The sequence below is a fragment of the Sarcophilus harrisii genome, chromosome 1, assembly GCF_902635505.1.
Source record: "Sarcophilus harrisii chromosome 1, mSarHar1.11, whole genome shotgun sequence".
NCBI classification, from domain to species: Eukaryota; Metazoa; Chordata; class Mammalia; order Dasyuromorphia; family Dasyuridae; genus Sarcophilus; species Sarcophilus harrisii.
The window spans coordinates 640434059-640460976 of record NC_045426.1 but is presented as its reverse complement, the minus strand read 5'-3'; the positions used below and the strand labels follow the sequence as shown (position 1 = coordinate 640460976).

General features: G+C 37.2%; 2 long non-coding RNA genes across 3 annotated transcripts in view; one reads left to right on the top strand and one right to left on the bottom strand.

The window, feature by feature from the left end:
- Positions 1–4729: 4729 nt before the first annotated feature.
- Positions 4730–11369, bottom strand: LOC105749700. The gene is made up of 5 exons (XR_004231122.1): positions 11283–11369; positions 10519–10659; positions 6851–6964; positions 6074–6187; positions 4730–5626 (listed from the first exon to the last, which is right to left on the bottom strand). It is a non-coding gene; the product is annotated as an uncharacterized LOC105749700 (long non-coding RNA).
- Positions 11370–11493: 124 nt separating this feature from the next.
- LOC105749699 overlaps positions 11494–26918 on the top strand; it is a 33390-nt gene continuing 17965 nt past the window's right edge. The window contains exons 1-2 of one of the 2 annotated variants that reach the window (XR_004231121.1): positions 11494–11848; positions 24101–24237. This is a non-coding gene — a long non-coding RNA (uncharacterized LOC105749699). Of the gene's footprint in view, positions 11849–24100; positions 24523–26918 lie in introns of those variants that run through there. The other variant, XR_001120673.2, reaches the window with a different exon arrangement.

Sequence of the window (26918 nt, the reverse complement as noted above, 5' to 3'; positions counted from 1 at the left end):
GTAATGAACTGAACCAGCTACACCCAGCAAAAAATTCTGGGAGATGACTAAAAACCATTACATTGAATTCCCAATCCCTATATTTCTGCCCACCTACATTTTTTATTTCCTTCACAGGCTAATTGTACAATATTTCAGAATCCGATTCTTTTTGTACAGCAAAATAACAGTTTGGTCATGTATACTTATTTTGCATTTAATTTATACTTTAATATATTTAACATGTATTGGTCATCCTGCCATCTAGGGGAGAGGGTGGAGGGAAGTAGGGGAAAAATTGGAACAAAAGGTTTGGCAATGCTGTAAAATTACCCATGCATATAACTTGTAAATAAAAAGGTATTTTTAAAAATATGGCTAATGTGGAAATCTTTTGCAAGATTTCACATATAAAACTAATACATATAGTTTGCTTTCTCAGTGACTAGGTAGATGAGGGTTAGGAATGAAGAAGAGAATTTGGAACTAAAATTTTTAAAAGAGAAGAATGTAAAAAATAGTAAATCTAAAAAATACATTTTAGAAAATATCAAATAAATAAGAATTTGATTTCTGGAGTAGATGTCTTTTATCTATGAGAATTGGCCCTTCTCAACCTTAAGGGAATACTTCTGTGTGTTGACAGGGGGCAACCTGTTTGATTTTAGAATTTTTAATTCCAAATAGTATTTTTTGAGATTTTATTTAAACATTATTTTAACACATTTTACAAAATTTGGAATTCCAAATTTTTCTTTCTCTCCTCCTCTCTTTCTTAAATGATAAACAGTTTGATATGTTATAATTGTACAATTATGTAAAACACATTTACACATTAGTCGTGTTGTAAAAGAAGAAAGAGAACATAAAAAAAAAGCCCACAAAATAAAGTGAAAAAGTGTACTTCTATCTGTATTCAAAGTGCATAAGTTCTATGAATTTCAACATTTTTCATCATGAGATCTTTGGAATTGTATTCTTTGTTTTGCTAAAAATAGTTAAATCAAGCAGAGTTGATCATCACACAGTATTGCTGTTACTGTACAATGTTGTGGCTGTGTTCATTTCACTTTGCATCATTTCATGTAAATCTTGTCAGCTTTTTCTGAAATCTGGCTGCTCATCATTTTTTACAGCACACAAGTATTTCATTATATTAATATGCCCCAGTTTGTTCAACCATTTCCCAATTAATGGGCATTTTATCAATTTCCAAATTTTGTCCATCATCAAAAGAGTGGATATAAATATTTTTTGTACATGTGTTTTCTCTTTTTTATGATCTATTCATGGTAGACCTAGCAGTGTTACTGTTGATCAAAGGATATCCACAGTTGGATTGCCCTTCAAGCACAGTTCCAAATTGCTCTCCAGACTAGTTTGATCACTTCACAACTCCCACAATGCCTTAGTGTCTCAATTTTGCCACATCCTCTCCAATATTTATCACTTTCCTTTTCTGTTCATAGTAGCTAATTTGATAGGTATGCAGTTGTACCTCAGATTTATTTTGATTTCCATTACTCTAAATAGAAGTGATTTAGAGAACTTCTTCATATGACCATGGATAGCTCTGTTTTCTTTGTCTGAAAAACTGCCTCTTCTTATCCTTTGACCATGTATACTTTGGTGAATAACCAGTATTCTTATAGACTTGACCCAGTTCTTTATATATTAGAGAAATGAAGCCTTTATGAAAGGCCTTTACTTGCTGCAAAGACTATTTTCCAACTTACTGCTTTCCTTCTAAGGTGCATTGGCTTCACTTATGCAAAATCTTTTTAATTTGATATAATCAAAATTACCTACCTGACATTTTGCAGTGGTCTTTATCACTTGTTTGATCATGAATTCTTCCTTTCTTCATAGATCTAATGGGCGAACTATTCCATGCTCTCTTGATTTGCTCATGACATCACTCTTTATGTCTAAATCATATATCCATTTTTTACCTTACACTGGTATAAAGAGTAAGGTCTTGAGCTATACCTAGTTTCTGCCATGTTGTTTTCCAGTTTTTCCAGTAGCTGGACAAATAATGAGTTTTTATCCAAGAAGCTGGGGGCTTCAGATTTATCAAACTCTATGTTATTATGGTCACTTATTAACATGTCTTGTGTACTTACTCTTTTCCATTGATTCATCCCTCTATCTCTTAGTATCATAAAGTTTTGAAAATTGCTGCCTTGCAAGCAGTTTGGGATCTTGTTCCGAGATTTCCTCAAATTAATCAATTTGACACTTTCTTAATATATATCCTTGTTGAATATTTTCCTGCTATGGCTAAATCAATCTTTTGGTTAACTGTTGAAAAGCTTACAAGTATTTCATTTTGTTTCAATATTAAACATAAACTAGTCTGAATCAGGCTAAATTTGGAACATATCCATTAGAGGTTCCCCAGCAGAGGATAAATGACTATTTATTAGATATTTTTCTCAGATTTTACTTTTCAGGATAGATTGAATCATATAACACAATTACAGAATTTGAGAGTTAGACAATATTTCAGAAACCATTTAGTTCAACCCATACCTGAAAAAGAATCTGCATAACAGCATGACAACTAAATCTTTGATTAAACATCTCTAGTTAAAGGAAATTAGGTGGTACAGTGAATAGAGCACTGGGATCAGCATCAGGAAGACCTGAATTAAAATCCAGTCTCAGAAAATTCCTAGTTGTGAGTCTGTAAACAAATCACTTAATGTTAATTGTATATAGATAAGGGATCCACTGGAGAAAGAAACGGCAACTCATTCCAATATCTAAGAGAAATAACTTAATAACCAATGACTCAGAGAGTCTGAGTTAACTTCTTTTTGTAAAGATTTTAAAAATTCAGTTTCTGAAGTTTGAACTAACTTTCTCCTCTACCTAGTTTCCACCCAGCTAGGGCAGACATTGTATTCTGTTCAGGTTGGGGTGGGGCATAAATTCTTTGAAAAATTGCCCTAGGTTGGCAGGGATTTAGAAGGATAAGATATAAATAAAGTTCAGGTCCAGCTGTTCACTGAACAGCTGGACCTGAACTTTATTTAATATTATATAATTATTATATATATATATATTATCATATAATTATTATATAATTATCTGGTTAACTGCTGCCCTGGGAAACACCTGTCAAATAATATGTCAGAAAATAATATGTCTAAATGTAGGCATAGACATACACTTCATATCCCATACCAAAATATGATCAAAATGGATACATGATTTGGGCATAAAGGATGATACCATAAACAAATTAGGAGAACAAGGGATAATTTACCTATCAGATCTTTGGAGAAGGGATGAATTTATGACCACAGTGCATTCTTCCTCAGGGAAGGAATATGACTATCTTGAAGTTTTGGGAGTTGGAGGTGAGTGTAACAGGAAACTGAGGATATCTCTGATAATTCCAGACCCAATTTCAAAGGTCTGTTAATCATTAGGACTCTGGGAAGGAGAAAAAAAAAGTTTGCTCTTCTAGTAGAAATATTTGACCTCCTGAACCTCTACTTAACTTCTTAGAAGAAGCTAACTAATTAATGAACTGGAGATATTCTAAGGGGTCTATAAACTGGATAATCTCTATTTGTTGAGGAAGTCTGGGGTAAACCAAGTCTCCTTGGTTATTCTAGTTTAATGGATTACTTACCTCTAAACAAATGTCCTCTTTGTGAGGGAATTATATGGTTTCTTATAAAATCATTAACTAAGGTAGATTGAATATATGGCTTAGATTCAGTCTACCTGGTGAATTTGGGAAATAGAGTGCTCATATTGGATAAAGTAAAACAGTTGTAAAACTTGTCAAACTGAGCATCATAAAATTCAGGTCAAAATTTAACAAGTCCATGTTACTTCCAGGTATTAAGCAAGATAATGAGAATCTACCAGATTTGTAGGGGAGGGAGGCATTGTCATGATTTCTTATGGCTTGTGACTATATAATCTCCCCTGACTTCTGAAGGGGTGATCTCATTTTTCCTGGGGAACCCCAGTTTATTGGATGTCTGGTTTTCATGAGATTCCTGAATAAGCTTCTATTCTTCACTTTGAGAGACTTCTGAGAAGTCATTTTGACTTAGCATTTGCCATACCACACAGAAGGATGGTGAGACTGTGGACCAGCTGGCATTAGAAGAGAGAAAGCACAGAAGGTAGCATGCAATGCCTGCTGCCCATTCCAGGGGAGGATATAGGAATGAGGGGCAGAATCCTATGTAGTTTGGATGCTAGTTCTAGCTTTAAACGGAAGAAGGAAGCAGAGAATGAGCAGGAAGAAGATAAGCAAGGAGAGGAGAGAAAGAAAAAAGATGGAGGGAGAGAATAGAGATGGAGAAAAACATCTTGTTCTTCAAAATAGCCCAACTTTGTTCCTTAGATGCCTCCAGATCAGGTTCTAAGACTCCTGGTCTACCTTCTTCCTTGGGCCCTCCCTTTCCTCTGGCTTCATCTTTGTTAGCCTTCCCCTTGGTACTCCCCCATTTCCTAGCAAATTGAGCATCACTGGTTCTGGGGAATAAACCTTGGATGATTGCCAGGGCAGTCTAGTCATTTTCTGTATGCCAGCAAGTCTAAAGAATAAGTTCCAGTTACTTGAACTACTGTCTCGTGAAGATAAGCTGAACACAAGTTAAAAGTATACTTAGTTTGAATGACTTACTTATTTTCATCTTGACAACAATGGAAGACAATCGCAAAAGAATAATAATAAAACATACTATCCACCTTCATAGAAAAACTCATACTGGCTGAATTCAGGGTGAAACATGGTATTTATCTCTTTATTGCTTTTTTTCTTTCATTTGAGTCTTCTTGTATAAAATGACGAATATGGAAGTCTTACATAATTGCACATGTATAAACTATATCTGACTGCTTACAATCTTGGGGAGGGGAGAGAAGGAAAAGAGGGACAGAATTTGGAACTTAAACCTTTAAATAAGAATAGGAAAAAAAGACTTCTGAGGTGGAGCCAAGATGGTGGAATAAAATCAGGGAGCTGCTCCAGTTCTCCCAGTTTCCCTGGAAAATCCCATGAAACCAAGCCTCTGAACAGAGTCTGATGGAATGAACCTACTTTCCAGCTCAACACAGACTGAAAAAAAGTTCAAAAAAAGTCAGTCTCATTGGGGTGAAAAGTGTGTTCAGACCAGTTCAGATAGACTGTGGGAAAGTTTGGTGAGAGGATCTTAATCACAGCAAATCACACTGAAGGCGCTCTGCCCTGCCTCAATCTAAGAACAAATCAGTGGGGCAGCTTCCAGTCCCAGCTCAGAAGGCAAACTCTGTGAAACTAGGCTGTTTCCTGAACAGAGCAGTCAAAGTTCCCTCTGCAAACAGAGACCTTTGTGCTCAAAACCAAGGCTCAGAGTTGCACAGAAAGGTTGGGACAGAGCTCCTTATTTCTGAGAAGCCTAGAGAATTTTTTAAATAATAAGGGAAAAAAACCATGTAAAAAATACCCTAAATATAGAAATCGAAAAGATAATGTGCTCAGTATTGGTGAAATTCTCTGAAAAGAGCAGTATCATTAAATAAAAGGAAATATATTTAGAGGAAAATTTCAAAACAATCATTATTATGAGCATGTAGAAGGTCAAAATGAGGATCCAAGAACACCAGTTCACCCAATCTTTCTTGAGAATAAATCCTGCCAAACAAAGGATAGACACTTCTTAGAAATTGGTCCAAGGTAGATTATATAGTTTCCCTTCCCAGATCGCTCCTCTAAGGAGGGAAAACACTTGTCTCTTCTGCCATCCCCAGTCATCACCCTGAACTCACTCTCTCTACCATCTCTACATTACCTGACACACTGAATTATACACAACCTATTCCATCCTCAGGAGCCTTTCCCTCCCACCCCAAATTCCTCAGGACATCTCTGGGCCACATGCTTCTGTGGAAAGCTGAAGAGAGTCACAGTCACAGCTGTCTTTAAAAGGGGAAAATGGATACCTGGGGTCAATCCAAAGACTGGAGTAAGAACAGAATGCGCACAGGGAGTTGACACCCCCTGAGATTGTTATTAGGACTGCCCTTTAATATTGTCCAATTACTCTCCCCCTCCCCATCCCTGCTCCCACGTCACTATTACCTGGACAACTGTGCTTTGTCCACAAATAACAAATACAAACACACACTTCCATTGAATAAGTCACTGACAGGATCCCATGCATGTGCCACATAAAAGCGTTTTTCTTTAGTCTTTCTGCAAGAGAACAACAAAGGTCAAGGGCATAACCACTCAAATGCTCAAAATTACCCTCTGGAATGTCAGCTTTGGCTAAAGGAGCTCCCCAAAAACTGGGAGTAGGAGCCTTCTCCAACTAAATCTGTTGCACAGAAGACTGCTGGCCCAGCTCTCCCACTGAAGACACAGAAGTGGAGAGACATGAATTGAGATTCTTTAGACCCTTAAAAGGTAGCTCATCACCACTTTTCTGCACCCATGTCTTCTCATACAGGAAATATCCTAGGTAAGAAAAGAGGCCAGTAGCCTCAGGGATAGAAGGTGTTATTGTTATTGGGAGTTCTAGGGATCCAGACACAATTCCTTAGCTCCAGTCTCAGACCTCTGAGGAAAGAAGGTTTTTCAGTCTCTGAATACATACATACATACATACACACACACACACACATATATATATGTATGTATATATAATATAGTCCCACAACTTCTCTATCTGTACTAGCTTATAGGTAAAGCTCCCCAGAAAACCCCCAAATGTGTTGATTACAGGGATTACTGGTACTATTATTGGCTTAAATTAGTTGGGGAAGTGGAGGCAACCAGTGCTCATATCCCTCTCAAAATTGGCCTTTAGTTCTCTGCCTTATAATAAAATATTGAAATAATAAAAATTATACTTACGTCTCATTTCGAAAAACATGAATGAACAATATATATGTGATATTATCCAAAAGCCAGTGATGTTCCTTATCATATTTGCCACCTGAGGATCCATTGGTTTTGTCTCTTCCTCACCTGAAAGACACCATGTAACTCAGGAGTATCTGCCTCACATACTCTGTCCTAGCACAGGTAAAGGCATTACATATTAGTTTTTGGAATCTCCTTCCCAAACAGGTCAATTATAGGGACATCCTTCTCCAGGAGAGGGGAATTGATGGCCCTGCTTAGGGAGAAGGATGAACATCTGACTGAACATAGGGAAAACAGGGCCATGGTCATAACTACGAGTTTCCCAACCACTAGCCCCATCCCTAGGTCTCTCAGTATCCACTGCTCCCTCTTCCATTCCTTGCAAACATTCCTTGTCCACATTCATTCTTTCATTCATTTATTTATTTGATTATTTTTGCTGAAGCAGTTGGGGTTGAGACTTGTTCTCTGAGGTCAGATTTGAACGCAGGTTCTTCTGACTTCAGGGGTGGTACTCTATCCACTGAGTCATCTAGCTGCTCCAGAGCATATATATTAAGAATAAAGTTAGACTTCAGAGGGGGCTACAAGGAGTGCATTAGTTATGATGACGTATTTCTTTCTATACTCTACAGTCAGTCAAGCACTTAGATAATAACCATTTATTATCTTCTTTGTGCTAGACGTTGTGCTAAGAGTAGAGGATAAAAAAAAAAGTGAAAGACAATTTCTGCTCTAAAGGACCTTACAGGCTAAAGGGATGATAACTTACAAACAGCTATGTACAAATATGCTATATTGAAGATAATAAGAAAGTCCTCTGTTCATTTATTTCTTCTTTCCTTCATTTTTCCTTCCATCATTTCCTTTATCTCTCCTTTTCTTCCTTCTTCCCTTTTGTCTTTTTTCCTTCCTTTCTTCCTTCTTTTTTCCTTCATTCCTTTGGTTTTCCTTCCTCTCCTTCCTTCCTTCCCTTTCATTCATTCGCCTCTCTCCTTTCCTCCCTCTGTTCATTTATACATTCCTTCCTTCCTTCCTTCATTCTCCTTCTTCCTTTTCTTCCTTCTTTCTTTCATTCCCTTATACTTAACACAGTGCTTGGCAAATATGAGGGACTTAATAAATATTTATTGAATTAAATTATTTTCAATTGCACCTCAGCAATAATGCTCTATGGTATGTGCTGTTATTAACTCCATTTTACATATGAACAAACTGAGGCTGAGAGTAAGGGAATGACATAGGATCACATAATTAGCAAATTGATGAGAAAGTGAACTCAGATTTTTGTTATTTCAACTTTGAGCATTTACTACGGCACTCAGCTCCTTCTAAACAAGGCTATATTCAGAATCTCAGGATTCAAAATCTTGTCTCACCAGAAATCAGAACAAATTTATTTCCCCATTCTCATGTGATATATTAAAAGTTCAAGAAATATAATTCTTGGGTAATTAATTATATTATTAATTGTGGCTAGGAAAAATTAATAAAAGAATAGTCATTTGATTGCTTCTTGTAAGCCAAAAACGGACCATGGCAGCCCACTGACACATATACCCTTGGTAAAGTGAATATTCCATGTAGATGGCAATCAACTTTGAGTAACAACTAATGAGAAAAATGAAAATTATAATGGGAAATGGAGTTATTCTAATGAGTGGTGATTTTAATCATGTCCCTCTTACTCCCAAATTTTCCCTAGTGTGGCCCATCAAGACAAATTATCAATGTCCATCTGTGTTAAATTCAATTTTATTATTAGAGCTATTTTTCATGAACTAATTTGATCTAGTAGAGAATGAGGAAATAGGAAAGGGAAAAAAAAATCCTGGATCTGCCCAACTGTAAGTGGAGCCATAATCATTTCTCTTGTTGGATTCATAAAATAATAGAATCAATCACAAACATGTAAGCCTTCTAGATCATATAGACTCTAGAGATCATCTCCAATTATCTGAAGTCTAAGAAGAAGCAATATGACTCCATATGAGTTACTGAAGACAAGGAGAGAAAGAAGATTCAAAGAAAACAAACCAAGAAGAATTGCTGGGATTTGTTAGGTAGTAAGATTTTGGGGAAGAAAAAAACCAGAATCTCCCAACTTTCTTAGCTCTCAGTGATTCTCTTACTCAATTCTTAGTTAGGCCCTGGAAAACAAATAAATAAACAAAAAGTAATGATATATCTGATCCTGCTCTGAATAAGAAGACAGTGGTGGAAATCTCCTAGGATAAGTAGTTTAAATCATGTCAAGAATTCTGACATATGAAGTTTTGTCATTTTTCCACACAGGAAAACATTCAGAACTAACATGGTAATGAGAAAAGTTTCCATGAGTCTTTCAGTCTTTCCATGAATTTCAGGAAGGAGATAGAAAGGCAGACACTGACTCTGACAGAGGTGGGGAGATGGTGTTGAGCATGGCACCAGGGCGGCAAAGGTCTGCATCAACCCTGGGTAGATAGGACGGCAGCATCGAAAATAGAAGATAACTCTTATCATTCATGGATGTCCTCCTTATCCCGAGCCATGAATCCAGGTGGCTGAAGATAAGCCTTTCTTCTCTTCCCACTGTCCATTCCCTTGTTCTGTTTTGTCCTTTTGGACAGAAACTTAAATCCAAAGTTTGCTATTACATTTAAACTGTTTGCTAATGGTTAAATTTATTTTTTTTAATTTAATTTCTCTAGATAAAAAATGTCAATCCCTATTGTGCCCTTGATTTGAAACTACCCCAAGGGGCAAGGATTATAAGCTTCCCTGGTCATCAGATTGACATTTTAGGATTGGAACTGTGGGGCTGGAGCTTTAGGCCAAGACGTTTTCTTCTGGTGTTGGGGGCCAGGGAAGGAAGAGCTGGACTGTGACCAGTGTTTCCCTCAACTTGAGGCATATGAAGGGGCATCGAGGTGGTGCAGTGGATGGAGCACCAGGAAGACCTGAGTTCAAATTTGGCCTCAGACACTTACCACTTCCTAGCTGTGTGACCCTGGATAAGTCACTTAACCCCAATTGCCTCAGCCAAAAAGAAAAAAAAAGAAAAATTGAGACATATGGAGATCAAGACTAGAGTGGTTGGACCTGGCAACTATTGAAAACCCCATTTGTTGCTGAAATGAAAAGAAGGTAGCTCTCTCCCATTGTGCTTCCCATACATTTCCTAAGATCCTGAATGAAATGGCCTTTAATCTCATTCAATACCTGAAAGTGTGTGATCAGATGGGAGCTGGGGGTAAAGGGTGCCATGTAGAAGCATATTATTTTTTTCTCTTCATTTGTATAGTTGTAGTTAACTATATGACCAGAATATGCTGAGTGTCCTTTGAATATGGGAAGTAAATTTAATTGATAGATAAAAGAAATCCTAAGAAATCCTAAATCTTAACATGTATTTTAAAAACAAAAGCTACTATTAAAAATTTCAGTGCCTCATCTGAGTCCCCTTAATGCCCTATTTCTGAAGTGCTGTCAACTTACAAATTTCTTCAGCCTTATTTTGGTCATTAAAGACATGACCAGAGTTCGTATTTTGAATGTATTTGGAAGTATCTGATATTGTGTGGCTTTGGGTCTCACAAAAAGAAGAATTTAATAATCATTTTCTCATAAGCTTTTTGCATAACAATTTGAAAATTGCAAAATATTTTACAGACCTCATTCCAAGTGAATCTTTTTTGAAACAGACATTGATTGAAGTTTTTTAAAAATATTTTATGTTGGAAATTCGTTACACTCCAAATATTTATGGGTTCTGTAACTCCAAAACAGGTTCATAGGCTTGATGTAATATTGATCTGAGGGAAAGCAAGAAGAGGTCAGACAAAGACCTATGTACTCTCTGCCATCCTGACTCTGTTCCCCTCAAGTAAATAATAAAACAGTCTGTGTTGAAGGTTGAAGATATCTTATAATCTCCATTTAAAAATTGAATTCACTAATCATCAAAGACTTTAAGGTCTTTCCCCCATACTCCCAGAGTTTGAGTCACCAGCAGGATATGAGCCCATGTTTTCTGAATTCCAATTTTCTATTCACCACCTCATGTGTTCTCTACTCATGGATATTCCCTACCTCTGCCCCAAATTCACACACACACTCTCCTCTCCTAGCAGACTCCATGGACTTCCCAGGGAGTCCTCTCTCAAGTCATCAGGCTTTCTGGTCAATTTCCTTCAATAAAATATTGGGAAAAAGGTAAATGAGGGAATGGGAAATCATACCATTGGGAGTCACAAAGATGAATGTGAATTTGGAGATTATCAAATCCAACATCTCCCTCCCCTCCCTAAACACTCACACCTGGAATGCCATCCCACTCCACATTCACCCAATCCACATCATTTTGTCATAGAAAAAACAGTCAAAAGACAGAGGCGGCTTACAGAAGGTCACACGTGATATTTGTGACATTGCCTACCTTGGCATCCAGAGGAGATCTCCTACAGCATGGCTATATTCAGTGTTCTATCTAAAAGTGAAAATTCAAATAACATATTAAATCAACTCAATATTGTGAAATGCCAGAAGCCTATTGGGTAACAGTGGGTCAGATGACAAGCTTTGGTTACTGTCACCAAGTAGGTGGAGCTCTAGAACTGTATCTGGAAGCATAAAATATGAAAGATATCTGCAGATTTACTCTGAACTGGAAGCCGTCTTATAAAAAAGATGATGTGCAGGAGTAAAAAGCTATTGTGAAGGGAAAAGTGAGGTTCAAGATAAAGTACAGTGGTTCTACAAGGCAGCATTAGGGACAGTCTCTGAAGAAACCTTTAATTGGTGGTATCTGGTGCCATAAGTTATTCTTCAGTCTATTCATTGTGGAGCTTTCCATCCTGTTTGTGCTCAGTGATAAATAAAGTGGCCTCTGCTTTATGAATGGCTATAATTAATTGGAGCTGAAGGAATAAACAGCATAGAAACCAGATCACAGGATCACAGGAGGGTGAGGGAAGAAGGGGAAGACACTCACTCATTGAAAAGGTGAGCTGCTCATCCAAAGCATTCATTTTCAAGAAAACAAACATGTATTAGGTGCTTTCTATAGGAAGGGCTTTGTTTTCAGCAATGGGAGACATAGTAGAGGGGAAGGGACAGAGAGACACACAGAGAAGGGGAGACAGACAGACAAACAGCCAGAGACAGAAAGAGACAGAGACCTAGTAAGAGGAAGAGACACAGAGAGAAACATAGACAAGTAGATTCAAAGACCCAGACAGACAGAGACAAAGAGAAATAAAGACAGAGATAGAAAAGTATGGTTACAATATGTTAAGTAGATAGGGGAGGTCAAGCAATGAAATGACAGACTATGGAGAGAGGAATCTCTTCTAATCAGTGGAATCAGGAAAGGTTTCTTGGAAGCAGAAATGACTGAGCTGGGTATTAGGAAGATAAGGAATGACAAATGATCATTCTCAGGCTACAATAATGCAAACTATACCTTTACTCAGTCTCATTAAATGATGCAGGAATCAAGGACTTTACAAACCTTAAAGTGCTATTTAAACACTAGCTATTAGAAGGGGCAAGATGTTGTAGTGAATAGATATAATGTTGGACCTGGAGTCAGGAAGACCTGGAAAGCAATTTGGGAACACAAATTTGGCTTAGGAAAATCACATCATATACCCTAATAAGCTTGAGATAGATATGTGATTTAACTATCAAAGAGCATGTCATTAAAAGTGCTTATAAGATGTCTTTCACAGTTATAGTTGGGAGAGGGAAAGAGAGAGAGGGAAAGAGAGAGAAAGAGAGGGAGGAGAGAGAGGAAGGGAGAGAAGAAAGGAGAGAGAGAGAGAGAGAGAGAGAGAGAGAACAATAGTCAGAGAAAATTACACTGATCACCAAAGAAAAGATAAATAATCTTTGTATTTGGCATTGTGTTATGTGAATAAAATGAACATCACAAGGATTTAAAAAAAAAAGAAACTGTCAACTGGGAAGAATGAACATCATGTTATCTCTTTTCTAAGCATATGATAGCCAATATGTATAGGGAACCAATAGAAGTATAAGAGACTAAGAGCCATTCCCTAAGAGATAATTGGTCAACGAATATGAGCAAAAGAGTAGTAAATGACTAAATACTGTAAAAATTTGCACCAGATCAAATTTCCCCTAGTAAATTGGCAAAGATGACAAAAGTTAGGAGAATTCAGTATTGCAGTAGTTGTGTGAAGAGATAGTCACACCGAGGAACTGGTGGGGGATGTACAAATTGGTGTAAGTATTCTGGGAAATAATTTGAAATAATGTTAAGAAAATGACTAAAATGTCTATAGCTTTAATAGAGATTCCACTGCTAGGGAAAATGCCCATAATGAAAACAAAGACAGAAATATAATACACCAAGATATTTATGGCAGCATTTTGTAGGAGAAAAGAATGGGAAATAAAGTAGATGCCAATTGATTGTGGATTGGCTAAAAAATTGTTACACATGAATATACTGGAATATTACTCTGTTTTTTAAGAGTATATAGGAAGAATATAGAGAAGCATCAGAAGACATAGAGATTGATGCAAAAGGAATTAAGGTGAACTGAAAAAGTATATATACAATGAATAAAGTAATATAAAAAGAAAACAACAATACATAATCCTTGTTTAATTTTTTTGATGTAAATTGGTCTAAAAGAAGAGATAATGTATTTCTAAAAGTGCAGGGCATTGCATCTGTTGGGAAATTTGGTTAATTTGCTGCTTAGTTTTCCTGTGCTGTGTTTTTTTTCTTTCTCTTATTATTTGTTACAGAGAATACTTGTTAGGCAGGAGAAAGAGATGAAATGGGAAATTAAGGTGATGTAAAATCAAAATTAAATATAAAAAATCAATGGCAAAATTTGATTATTATATGCCTTAGACATTTAAATATATTTTCTCTTTCTTCAAGTGGTTCATAGATCCTATTGCTTTGCTGTATTTATTGAAAAATTCTAGGCCATATTATTTTTTGTTTTATGGGATTCAAGTTTTCATTTGTTTTACATCTCTTGGGGAAGCCTATGATGCTTAAGTTGTCTTTGCACAACAGGTCCATTAGGTTACAGTACAGTTAATAAAGTTGTAGAGATGGATTCCAGAATATATAACAGCAGTGTTCAATTAAGTAATTAAAAGTCTGTCGTGTTAAAAAATAAATTAATTTCTTCACTACCTGGGTCAGTAGATAGACATTATTTAGAATCGTAGTTAGGGCTGATGTGAAGACAAGCCCCCTTTCATCTAGAGCTATCCCAGAATTGGGATGGGCTGACTCAAGGAGTAATTGAAGCAATTGAAGTCATCAAAGAGGCTGGCTGGCTGCTTGTCAGGCACAGTGGAATTTGTATTTCTTTTTCAAAGACAGATTGTCTCTTATCACAGAATTACATAATATTAGAGTGAGCAAGGCTCTAAGACACCACCTAGTGGACCTATGCATAGAAAACCATTCTTACTACCGAATATCCAGTAGGCTTTTCTTTAATGATCTTTTGCAATGGTTCTGTAAGGCAGCTCATTCCACTGATGGACAGTTTGAAATTTTGAGAAGTTTTCTCTAGCATCAAGCTGAAATTTGCCTCTTTGTAGCATTCACTGCCTTTTCCCTAGTACTATACCATGTGGTCAGATAGAATAAGCCTAATCTTATTGAGGTCTCTTCTAAATCTGGCATTCTGTTATTCAAGAACAATAATACTAACAACTGATTAGGATAATAATTTAATTTTTTAAAAAATAATGCATTAAAATTTTTATTGCTACTTGTTTAAATTCTCATGATATTCTAACTACACAGAATGAATGTTTTCAAAACTTAAGAATCTAGTGGAAGACATCAGAACCATGTGGGAATAAGATAAAGTATATATAATTCCCATCATCCTCTCTGTTATCAAAGGTGTCCTAAAGATACCTTCAGTGAGCCTACCAAAAATACAGCTTACATGCCAATGCTTCTATTACACTACAAAGATCAGTCATATTAATCATCTGTGTAATAACTGAAAGAAATTTGGTTTGCCTTTAGCCTAGGGTGTTAGATGAGAGATCTAAGTGCAGGTACTGAGTAAAGGTGATGAAGAATCAAGTGGGTAATTCAAAAGATCTTCAAAGACCACCAGACTGCAGGGATAAATCAAGTCAGGTTTCAGAGTGCATTTGGTGACCAATGTCAACAATCATCTCAGAGTACTATGTCCCTGAGGAAAACAAGAGACCTGCAATTCCTCAGGATATATCCCAAGACCTGTTCAGAGCCCTGGTTCTTTTTGCTGAGAAGAATGAAGGGTGGACAAGAGAGTGATCAAAAGAAACAGAGATTTAACGTGGAGTTATAGGTACTGAGGCAAATTCCCTGGGGGTGGAAAGGATAGGGCTATGATGTATGTGTAAATTATAAGTAACGTCTAGGATATAATTACTTCTATGCATTGCTGATACAAAATGGAAATATTATTTTCTGATATTAACTGATATTAACAATTTCCTTGAGGTAAGGGAGAGAAGTGCAGTCTTCTCTTCCGTTTGGGAAACTTCCCTAGGGAAACATGTCTACCATGAAGCACTGGGGTTGGAAGCATGGTGAGGTTGTGGACTAGCTGGTACTAGAAGAAGAAATGACAGAAAGGGAAGCAACACCCTTCCATCCCAGGGAAGGATGTGGGAATAAGGGACCTTGTCCTGGTTGTTAGGTGCGAGTTCTAGCTTTAGACAAAAGAAGGAAGGAAAGAGTGAGCAGGAAGAAGAGAAGAAAATTGGTAGAATGACAGAAAGTTTTTTTAAAAAGGAGGTAAAGAGTAGGAATAAGGAACAAAAGGGATTGTGATATTATTTTTATCATAGTCCACACCGTCTTCCTTAGATAACTTCAGGTCATGTGCTGAGTCTCCTGAGTCATCCTTCTTTTCCTTATTTCATTTTTGGTTGCCTCCCCTTCTGACCATTCACCCATTCCCTCCCAAGTGGAGCATCAGTGACTCTGAAGGTAAAGCTCTAGATGACCCTAAACTTTTTCTCCAGGGCAATCTGGCCATTTTAGCCAATAAAGTCAATCAAGGGGACAAGCTCTAGTTACCTGAATTCCTCTCTTGTGGAGATAAACTGACTATGGATTAAAATCATCTTTAGTTCAGGCAGCACAAGGATTCTGCTTTCAATATTGGTGAAATTTGTAGAATCAGTATCATAAGAAAGAAGGAAAATATCTAGGAAGAATTTCTCAATTATTCCTAAAAGGGTGATAAAGATCACCATGAGACTCCAAGCAAGTCAGTCAATCCAATCCTCCTTGAGAATAATTCCTGCAGAGTAGACCATGTCTTATTACCTCTCAGAGAGTACTTCAACATAAACTATTTAATTTCCTTTTCCAGTTTCCCTTCCTTCTATAGGATGTCTGAAACCACATGTCTATTCTTCCACCTCCAGTCACAGATTAAAGTTGTCTTTCTGTATCACACCTGGATTAACTGATACACCAAATTATACACAACCTTATCCATCCTTAGGAACCCTCCCTCTCTCTACCACCAAATTCCTCATGAGATATCTAGCACAGTATCCAGGTGACAGTGAAATCCACAGGAGAAGAGAAATCCAAATGCTGCTATGGTAACCTAGGATGAGTCACACCTGCCTTTGAAAGGGAAAAAGAGATACTTGGGGTAAGGATTGTTTAGATATTGAAGTGAGGATAGAATGAGGATGGGTAGTTGATACCCACTGAGTATTTCATGAGGAATTCCCTTCAATATTATCGACTCCCCCTTCCCCAATTCTGGCCCCCAGATCCCCATTACCTTGGCAATTATATATTGTCCATAATTAACAAATATAAAGACTCACTTCAGTAGAATAAGTCACTGCCAGGATCTTGATCAACTGACACCAAAAAGTATATTTCTGAAGATCTGCAAGAGGTCACCAAGGATCAAGGACATAACCATACAGATTCTTTCTCCAACCCTCTGGACCACCTCCCTCCCTTCCTTCCTTCCTTCCTCCCTCCCTCCCTTCCTTCCTCCCTTCCTCCCTTTCTTCTTTCCTCTCTCCCTCCCTTCCTTCTTTGCTTCCTCTCTCCCTTCCTCCCTTCCTTCCTTCCTCCCTCTCTCCCTTCTTCCCTCCCTCTCTTCCCTGCTTCCTTCCTCCCTTCCCTGCTTCCTTCCTCCCTTCTTTCTTCTCTCCCTTCCTTCCTTCCTTCTCTCCTTCCTTCCTTCTCTCCTTCCTTACTTTCTTCCTTATTTCCTTGACATTTGCTATGAAGAAAATGGTTAGCAAACTCTAAGCTGTCACAGCAATGGAAATGATCTCAGAGTCTCTCCTGGACTCATCATTCCCATTGATCATTGTCCTTTGTAAGTTACCACTGCATTTAAAAGTCAATGGGTCGGGGCAGCTAGGTGGTACAGTGGATAAAGCATCAACCCTGAAGTCAGGAGTACCTGGGTTCAAATCGGGCCTCCAACACTTAACACTTCTCAGCTGTGCAACCCTGGGCAAGGCACTTAATCCCAATTGCTTCAAAAAAAAGTCAATGGGTCCAAACATAAACTGATGACCATCATCCCTGACCAGCTCTAGACCTCATATGATTTAGAAAGGAGAATGAGAAGTATCAGAGCCCAAATATATTACACACACACACACACACACACACACACCTTGAGATGTATCAGAGCCCAAATAGATCAGTATATCTTACACACACACACACCACACACACACACACACACACACACACACACACACACATACCCTTGTGCTAGTGTAAAATATTAAAGGAATCAAAAGCACCTGCTGAGACCAACCTCTTGGCTCTCTTGGTTTGGCCTCTATTCTTATTTCAAGAAGGCTTTGTCTTCCCTACACACATGTTAAGTACGGGAGAGTAACTGCTGTCTCAATCTAGGAGAAGACTTGCTGGTCTATCAAAAGGGGGACATGCTCAGAAGAGCCTCAAAAGCATCTTCCTACTTCCTTTCTCCTCCCTCTAAAGGGAGGAATCACTGGCTGCCAGTTTCTTTATTCACACTCTCTCTTCATGGATTAACTTGAGAAGGAAGGAAAGAGCACCCTTGCTTTTTGTAAAGTGCTCCTGAAAAAAAAGAGTATAGAGAAAACTAGAACCTGGACTAGTTAAACCTCGGGCACAAAAAAGTCATAGCAAAGAATAGTTCTTGCTTTAATATAAAAGCTACTGGTGATAGCCACATAGGGGTGAGTAGGGAATGCTAGAAATTTAAAAAAAAAAACATAAAGTGAGGTGGTGAAAAGCAATAAGAATAGATGGATTTGAAAAGTTTGTCCTAAGGGATATCACTAGAAATGAATCTTAATGGATACAAAAAGCTCTAAGACTAGAAGATTAGGAGTTCAGGAGGGAAAGAGTAGTTACAGGTTTGGAGAGAAGGTAACGAGTTACATTTCAGACAAACCAAGTTTGAGATACATCCAAGTTATCTATGTGAAAACGTACTTTAGGTAAGTTTTGGTAATCTCTGGAGCCTGAATTTAGGAAAAAAAATCAAGGCTAGGTATATAAATTTGAGAATACTCTGCAAAGAGAGGCTAATTGAGCACAGTGGATTTGATGAAATCATGCAGAAAGAGGTGGCAGAAAGAGAAGAAATTACAAGTTCAATTTAAATCTATCTGGGACTCACAACTTATTAGATGAACTTTCCTTATCTGCAAAAGGAGGATAATAAGGTTTGTACTAATTAATCAAAAGGTTATTTTGGGAAAAATGCTTTGGAACCTTGAAACCCTGTAGAAATCTAAGACATTAGCTTTCATATTATCATTATTTCAGATTAGAGCTCGGAAATCTGCAAGATTCTACACAATCATGAGAAAAAGTTCATAAGTACTTATGATAGTGAGAATTTGACTTGTGGACACCCCAAATGAACCTTGCCTTTTAAAAGCATTAATTAACATGGTGACATTGCCCCCAAGTGGCAGTACTGAGGAAGCACCTAGTAATTGGTTGGTTAACTGGAACCAAATATATAGCATTCAGAAAATCAGTGAGAATTACATGGTCTTTGAGCTAGACGTGACCTTTGAGATCATCTACTTCAATACATATAGAGTCAGTGAATGGCATTTCTAGGACTTGGGCCCAGATGTTTTGTCTCCTCCTTTATTTAGTCATTACACCATACTACTTTTGTGGGAAGAGGTTTACATATTTAATTTATTAGGCATTATAGAGTATAGATTCTAGGGACAAGCAAAACAGAGAGATGCAGGATTCTTGGATTAGTAAGAAGGCAGATGAGATTCAATTTTATGCTGACAGCAACAACCCAAAGTGCTTTGCCACCACAAAGGAAGCCATTAGAAACATTTTTGTCTGTGTGGTTCCTTTCCCTTTTATATGATCTCTTTGGGATACAGAGTAAGTAGTGGTATTGCTGGATCAAAGGTATATGCACAATTTAGGGATATTTCCAAATTGCTTTCCAGAATGACTGAATCAGTTCACAATTCCACCAACAATGCATTAGTGTTTCGCAAACTGGTTTATATTGAAGGCTCATAAGTCATCAAAATCATAGTAGGACATGTTTATCCCTGGTTTCTGAAAGAGATTATCTCCCTTACGACTGGAGAAACTACCTCAGTGCCACCATTCTACCTCCAGCACTGTCTACCTCTTCTAACCTCCCCTTTACACTTGCTCTACTTACCTTCCTTCTTTAACCATCCTTCTTGGTCATCCCTTCCCCTCTCCTTGTGAGCTCTAATACTGATAACAGTGATTCCACTATATTCACAGCATTATTATTTCTTGTAACTGTCCCATACTTGATAAGTCTAAAGTGGTTCTATAATGCCAAAGGTTAAATGATCATTCTTTTTTATATGTGGTAATTAGGAAATGTAAATGATATCATCCAAGGTTTATTATTTGTGCTATTATTGTATTTCTAAATAATATTGTATTTCTAAACCTATATTCTGCCATTTAAGAGTACATTGTTATCCAGAAATGCTATTAGACAAAAGTTTACTTTTAATCTGGATGTTGCTACACATGAATTAGACTTTTTAAAAGGTTGTGATTAAAAGAATTTTTTTGGATTTCCCAAAACTGTTAAATATTTAATGAAGTATATTTAGTGACAGGATACTGATACAATAGATACTACTACCGCTATTACTACTAATCTATCACTTATTTAATGTATGGTTGAACTCTAGAATATGAATAATTTTAGTTTACAAGTGAATGTTTAATGCATGTTAACTGTTTTTAATATCTTTTTATTAAATGTAACTGCTTCATAGTTGATAATTTTATATGAGTTTTTAGATAGGATCAACATATAATGCCAATGTTGAAATAAATGCTTTTCTGTGAAGGTAATTTAGGAGCAATAAACCCCTAATTAGTAATTAATGGGATCCTAAAATCTGAGTTCCCTCAGTATAGGAGATTAGTTCATAAAAAAAGAGTGTGTTTCTCTTTCTCTCCCCTCTCCCTCCCTGCCTGCGGCAGGGGTGTATGAACAAAAGAGAGAGAAACAATATATACTCAGTGCAGTGAAGATTATTTGAGATACGGGAAACATGGGAAGGAAAAAATTCATAATCTGTTTGTATTGACACTGTGAAGAGGGGATTTAAGATTTGGAATCTTTGGAAAAAGGGAAAAGAATTTTGCTGTCACTTAAAAAGACTCTGGCAGTAAACAGCATGCATTTGTATCATTATCAAAAGGCAGGTTTGAGAACTGTGTTAATGAAAATTCCAAGAAAAGGGCTTGCACTTTGGCAGAGAATTAGTATTTAACTCTTTCCTGACTCACAAAAAGAGAAAAGTTTTGTGTGAACTGGGAAACCATCAAAAGGTAATTGAGTTTGATCAGAACATTGAGTAACAATTTGGGGAGTCCTACAAATGAAAGTTAAGTAGTGGTCAATTTTAATGTAATATTTAAATTGATCTGTGTGATTGGAGATCTGACTGTAAATTAAAACCATTTTTGCAATGAATTATATTCTAGTGGAATTTTAAGAACTGAATCACTAAAAGACAATGAAAATTTTGTTTAAAATCTATTATCTTAATATAAGATTTATCTTATATTCTTACGAACCCTGTTTTATAATATTTTGTAAGCGTTATTTGGTTAACTGGATATTTTCACCTCTGCTGATAGTTAAGAGAAAGGTACAGTTAAAACAATTGGGCTATGACTTATGGAAATTGTAAGATTGTTAAATTTGGGGGGGGGGTTATCATCATATTGTGAAAACTGGTAGTTACTGTGTGTGGAAAGGAAAGGATGAAGTGAAATCCTTATCTGGATTGGTTCTGCTTATTCAAAGCATTCCACTTTGGGGTATAGGATTGGTCATCAGGGGAAGAGAGGTTTTTTGGGTTGTATAGTTCCCAAATAAGGAATGAGTTTTCTTAGAATCTACAAGTTTATTATATAGAAATCATTTGTAATGATCACCTTAATACCAGGATGAGTTTAAACTTGAGGAGAAGAAGAAAACAAAAGATGCTAAATGAAATTTCTTATGTGTGTGACTCCTGATAAGTTTCTATTGCTTATTATTCCATGAGAGTAAAAATCACTGCATTCAGCTTTAAGCTGTGATTACTAAAACTTGCTATTTGAGATAAAACCTCTTGGGACTGTAACAGACACTGTTTTGAGTTCTGAATTCACATATGATTGTCATCAAGTCAGTAATCTATCATTCAAGAGAAATGCCACAAGTGACTCAGAGGAAGTGGTTTATACCTGGATAAAAGCTAGAAGGATTGTAACCTGCCACCCAGAGGTTATTGATTATCAGTCTTGCCTAGTTCCCAGGCCTTCAGAAACCTCTGACCAGTCTCATACAGTGCTTCTTTACCAATCTTGCCCAATCATAGGTTGTCATATATCTCCAGCCACCACCTCTCTGAGCGGTGGTTCTCCTATTCAACAGAGCACCCTGAAGATAGAGGCTCACAAGCTAAGGTCTTTATTCCATGTGTTCACAACCTGCACTCTTATTCCCTCCCCTTACTCCTGTTGAACTCCACCTACTTCCTGGTCCCCACTGCTTATATAGGGTCTATGGGGTCACATGCACAGCCAATAAGGGAAGGAGATGTCTCCCGCTGATAATGGGACCAGAGCTTCTGCTCACGAGGTGGTCCATGCTGATCACAGAGACCACATCTGGGTGTCTCAGACATTAAGGTCTCTTTACTTACTGATTGCACTGTGCGAGTTTCCTCTCCAGACCCTTATAAAAGACAACCCTTGGTTTGTTATTGCATCATTGGTTGTCATCTTTACCTCTTACCTGAAGTCAAGCTGAGCTGAGAATGCTTTATTCTGCCACACATGTATCTTTAAACTTAAGCTGAAGGATCAGTTTGATTCTCTTATAATCGTGTACCTTCCTTTTTCTTTTAAAGCCCATTTCCATAATCAAAGCCCAATTCTATAATCAGTGATCAGTAGAAGACATGAGCACAAGGAAAGTATTAAAGATCTATCTGTTTTCAATCTGAAAATATGTAGTTATTATATCCTGAGCAATTAAGTAAATGAGCATTTGGCATAGTCATATATTTTTTTTACTAAATACATATCTGTAAAAAAATAAGGACATTAAATGCTTCAGAATGATGTAAGAATATTTGGGTACTGATACAACCATTGTGGAATCTAGCTGTTATTCTATTGATTATTTAAATTAAATCAGAAACTCGTTTCGAGTTTGGAAAAGAGATTTTTACTACAATCCATTTTCTTATTAAATTGCAATTAGAGAAATAAACATAGAAAGAAATATCCTTATTAAAGGAAATACAAAGACGATGTTCTCAATACTGTTGAAATTCAATGAAAATATCACCACAAAAAAGAAAATATGGCCATATTCACTTCGCAAAATTATTATTACTAAGAATAAAATGAAGATCAGTATGACACTCCAAGCACACCAGTTCATCCATTTTCCTTGAAAATAAATCCTGCAGAGTAAAACAAGGATTGTTACCTGTTAGAAAGTGATGCAAGGTAAACTACTTTCCCTTCTCAGTGCTGACCTCTAGGATGGCTGGAATCATTTGTCTCTTCCTTCATTCCCAGTGACAGCCCACAGCTGGATTTCTCCACTACCTCTGAATTACCTAACACACTGTTACATACAATCTGTTCCATCCTCATGAACCCTCACCTTTCCCCATCCCAAATTCTTCAAGAGATCTCTGGACCACAATATATATGAAGAAGAAAAATCCACATGCTGTGATGGGAACCTGGATTGACTTACACCCGCCTTTGAAAGGATCAGAACTTGGGATCAGAACTGTCCAGAGGTTGGAGTAGGAACAGAATGTAGAAAGCGAGTATTTCACGAAGACTGTCCTTTAATATTGTACAATTACCATCCCTCAATTTCTCCCCCCAGTAACCATTACCTGAGCACCTGTGTCTTGTCCACAAATAACAAATACAAACACCCACTTCCAGTGAGCCTGTCACTGCCAGGATCCCATTCATCTGCCACGCAAAGGCATGTTTCTTAATATCTGCAAGAGGACACTAAAGGTCAAGGACATACCTACTCAGACTTTCCCCCATCCTTTGAAGTGTTAATTCTAGCAAAAGGACTGGGAGCAGGAGTTTTCTCCAACTAAATCTGTCTCATAGAAGATGACCACTAGCCCAACTCTCCTGCTGAGGAGAGAAGGTACTGAAGTGGAGAGATGTGAATCTCCTATGATCTCATGGTCTCCAAAGACAGCTCATTACCACTTCTTTGCACCCATTTTTTTCTCATACAGGCAACATTCCAGAGGAGGAAAGACAACCAAGCTCAAGGATAGATGTTAGTGGGAGGTTCCAGGGACTCAGGGAGAATTCCTTAGCTCCAGCCATAGACCCCTGAGCAAAGAGAATTCTGGGATTGTGATATATCTTGTGCTCCTGTAATTTTCTATATTTATTAGTTTATGAGCTAAGCACACTAGAAAACCCCAAAGATTGTTTATTACTGGGCCTACTGTTGCTATTGTTGTGTTAAATGGATTAGGGAAAGGGGGAGGCAGTGAGTATTCATATCCTTGTACCTTTCCTACTCAAATTGGCCAATGGGGCTCAAGATGAATTCCTGCCTTTATTTTTCTCATACTTACCTGAGTCAGTGAGCAAAATATATGTACTAAATACTTATGATATCATCCAGAAGTTAATGATGTCCCTCATCATCTTTCCCACCTCAGGATCCATTGACATCATCTCTTCCTGACCTGAAACACATCATACCAACTGAGGATAATGTGACCTTCAAACTCTGGCATGGCACAGAAAAAGGCATTCCATGTTGGTCTTTAGGAATCTTCTCCCCAAGAAGAAAAAGGTCAGTTATAAAGACATCCTTCCAGAAGAGAGGAACATTCTGGATCCTGCTCAGGGAGAAAGATGAAGATCTAGCTGAATATAGAAGTAAGAGGGACCATAGCCATACAGGCCAGGCTTCCTAACCACTGTGTTCAGGGTCTGTGTTCTATGTGTTAACTGTGTTCTATGACATCTCATGAGGAAGAGAACAAAGAAATAATGTTCAGACCAGTGATACTTTTCCCATTAAATTATTCCCATTAAAGTCTTGTATGTATCAAATAAATGCAATACTTTTCCAGATCAAAATATCAGCCATTTCCTACATAAAAATAACAGCAAGGTAACATATTTGATAATCCCACTGATGAAATATGATGTTGTGGTTCCCTGATTTTAGGGGGGCTTCTGTTCCAACAATGAGTCAGGAAATCTTAAATCTTTTGGTTTTGGAGTTTGTCTCAGAGACTTCCTACAATTCCCAATCTGAGAACAACAATCTGTCTAATTCTGAATAGACTATTTTCCAGTTTGTTGATGACTGATAATCTTATCAATGGAAACCAAGTTCCAGAACCACCCCCATTTCATTGCTGACTAATAATCTGGTCATTGAGAACCAAATTCCAGAGACTACTCCCTAGACCTATCCTTGGGCCATAGAATTAATATGCCAATGGTAGAACCAAATTCTGGAGACCATTCCTTCCTACCTATGAGCCATAGAATTAACATATCTATGATTGAAAGCTGGATAAATGTATCTCCTTGCTTCTCTTTCTCTGTGGAAATTCCTTAGAATTCCAGCCCACAGTTGTAATGGCCTTATTACTGCAATAAATCTTTGCTCCTTAGCTAAGGAGATAGGTTCAAGTCTGCAAATTCTTCTGAGACACCTGGCAACACTGTCTGGGACTCCAAATTTCTGGGGTCCTCCTTTTTCCTACCTCAACATCATCATGCTTCTTTAATCCTATGCCATATCCTTTGGCCTATTCTAAGTAGAATTATGGGTTTTCTCAGTATATTTAAAAGCCCAAAGTATGCTTTAGTCAAATTGATTTGGGAATGTCTGATATTTGATACCTCTTCTGTCTTATCAATATACTGCACGCCTTCTCTCTCTTGTGTGTGTGTGTGTGTGTGTGTGTGTGTGTGTGTGTATTGTGTGTGTGTGTGTGTACTGGATAAATAGAAATTGGGCGAAATGGTGCTTCTTCTACATCCCTTCCTGGCTACTTTCTTCTTTTTTCTTAGTTTCCTCTTTTTGCTCTCTTCCTCTCAATCTTCCCCTTTTCTTTCCTCTGTCTGTTGAAATATGAAAAATTAACATTGGAACTTAACACTACATTGAAAAAAAAATTGAGAATAGAATCTCATATCTACATAGGTGCAAGAGAAGTGCAGGAGAGGAATAAGGTATCTCACTTAGAACACACCCTTCATGGTATATTTTTCAACATCAACGTGGGGCTAATTTTCTTAACTTCAAATCAGAGCCACAAACTCCTTTGCCACACCAGTCTAGTTCTTTAGATTTGGTTATCCTTGGAACTGCCCTGCAACATGCTGTTTATATTCCCTTGGAGTAGAATCCTTTTGTCTCTTTTGTTTAAGAGGACATATTTGTTTAATGAAGAGTGACTCCATGCTACCAAGAGACAGAATTCAAAATCTTGTCTCATCAGAAAGCAGAACAAATCTGTTCCCCATTCTCATGTGACAGATTAAAAAATTTGAGAGACAAATTTTCCGGGTAATTTATTATTTTGTTAATTGTAGCTAGTGAATAATTAATTAAAGGATAGTAATTTGCTGTCTCTCATAAACCAAAGATGTATCATGGCAGCTTGTTGTGGCTTATAAGCCCTTAGAAGTGTGGATGTTTCAGAGAGATGGCAATCATCTCTGAGTAATTAACAATTAATGAGAAGAATGAATATTATATTGAGAGACTGATTAATTCTAATGAGGGATGACTTTGATCATGTCACTGCTACTCCCAGACCATCACAAAGCACTGGAATATCTAAATGAAGGATTTTCCCTCACCCCTAATCACTTAAGCCTGAATAGAAGGCAATAGGCTTCCCCAGGGAGAACAGTGGGGGCTAAAGAAGACTGAGGGGCATATTAAAGTCCAATTTCCTTATTAGTCCTGTTTTTCAGGGACTGATTTGAGCTAATAGAGAATGAGAAAATGGGAAGGGAAAAAAAATCCTGGATCTCCTCAATAGCAACTGGTTATCAATTCAAGAGAGCATTTGGTTCATATAATTGCAGAATCACATTCAGTCTTTATAATAATATAATAAGAATTCCAAAACTGTCTTTTTCACTTATGTGACGTCTTAGAAGCAGCACAAACGTGGCTAGATATTGCTTAGTGAAGACATGGAGAAAGAAAGAAGAGACAAAGAGAGGAATCCAGGATTAGTTACTGGGAAAGTTGTTAATAATAATTTTATGACTTGAAAGATTATGGGAAGGAAGAATAGAATCTCTCAGCTTTCAGTGATTCCTCTATTCAATTTCTAAACATGTTGTAGAAAACAAATAAACAAAAAAATTTGTATATCTGATCCCTTTCTGGATTAAGAGGGCAGTGTTAGAAATCTTATGGGAGAAGTAATGTAAAACTACTCTGAGAATTCTGTAATTTGGAGTTTTGCCCATTTTCCTCCCCAGGGAAATATTGGG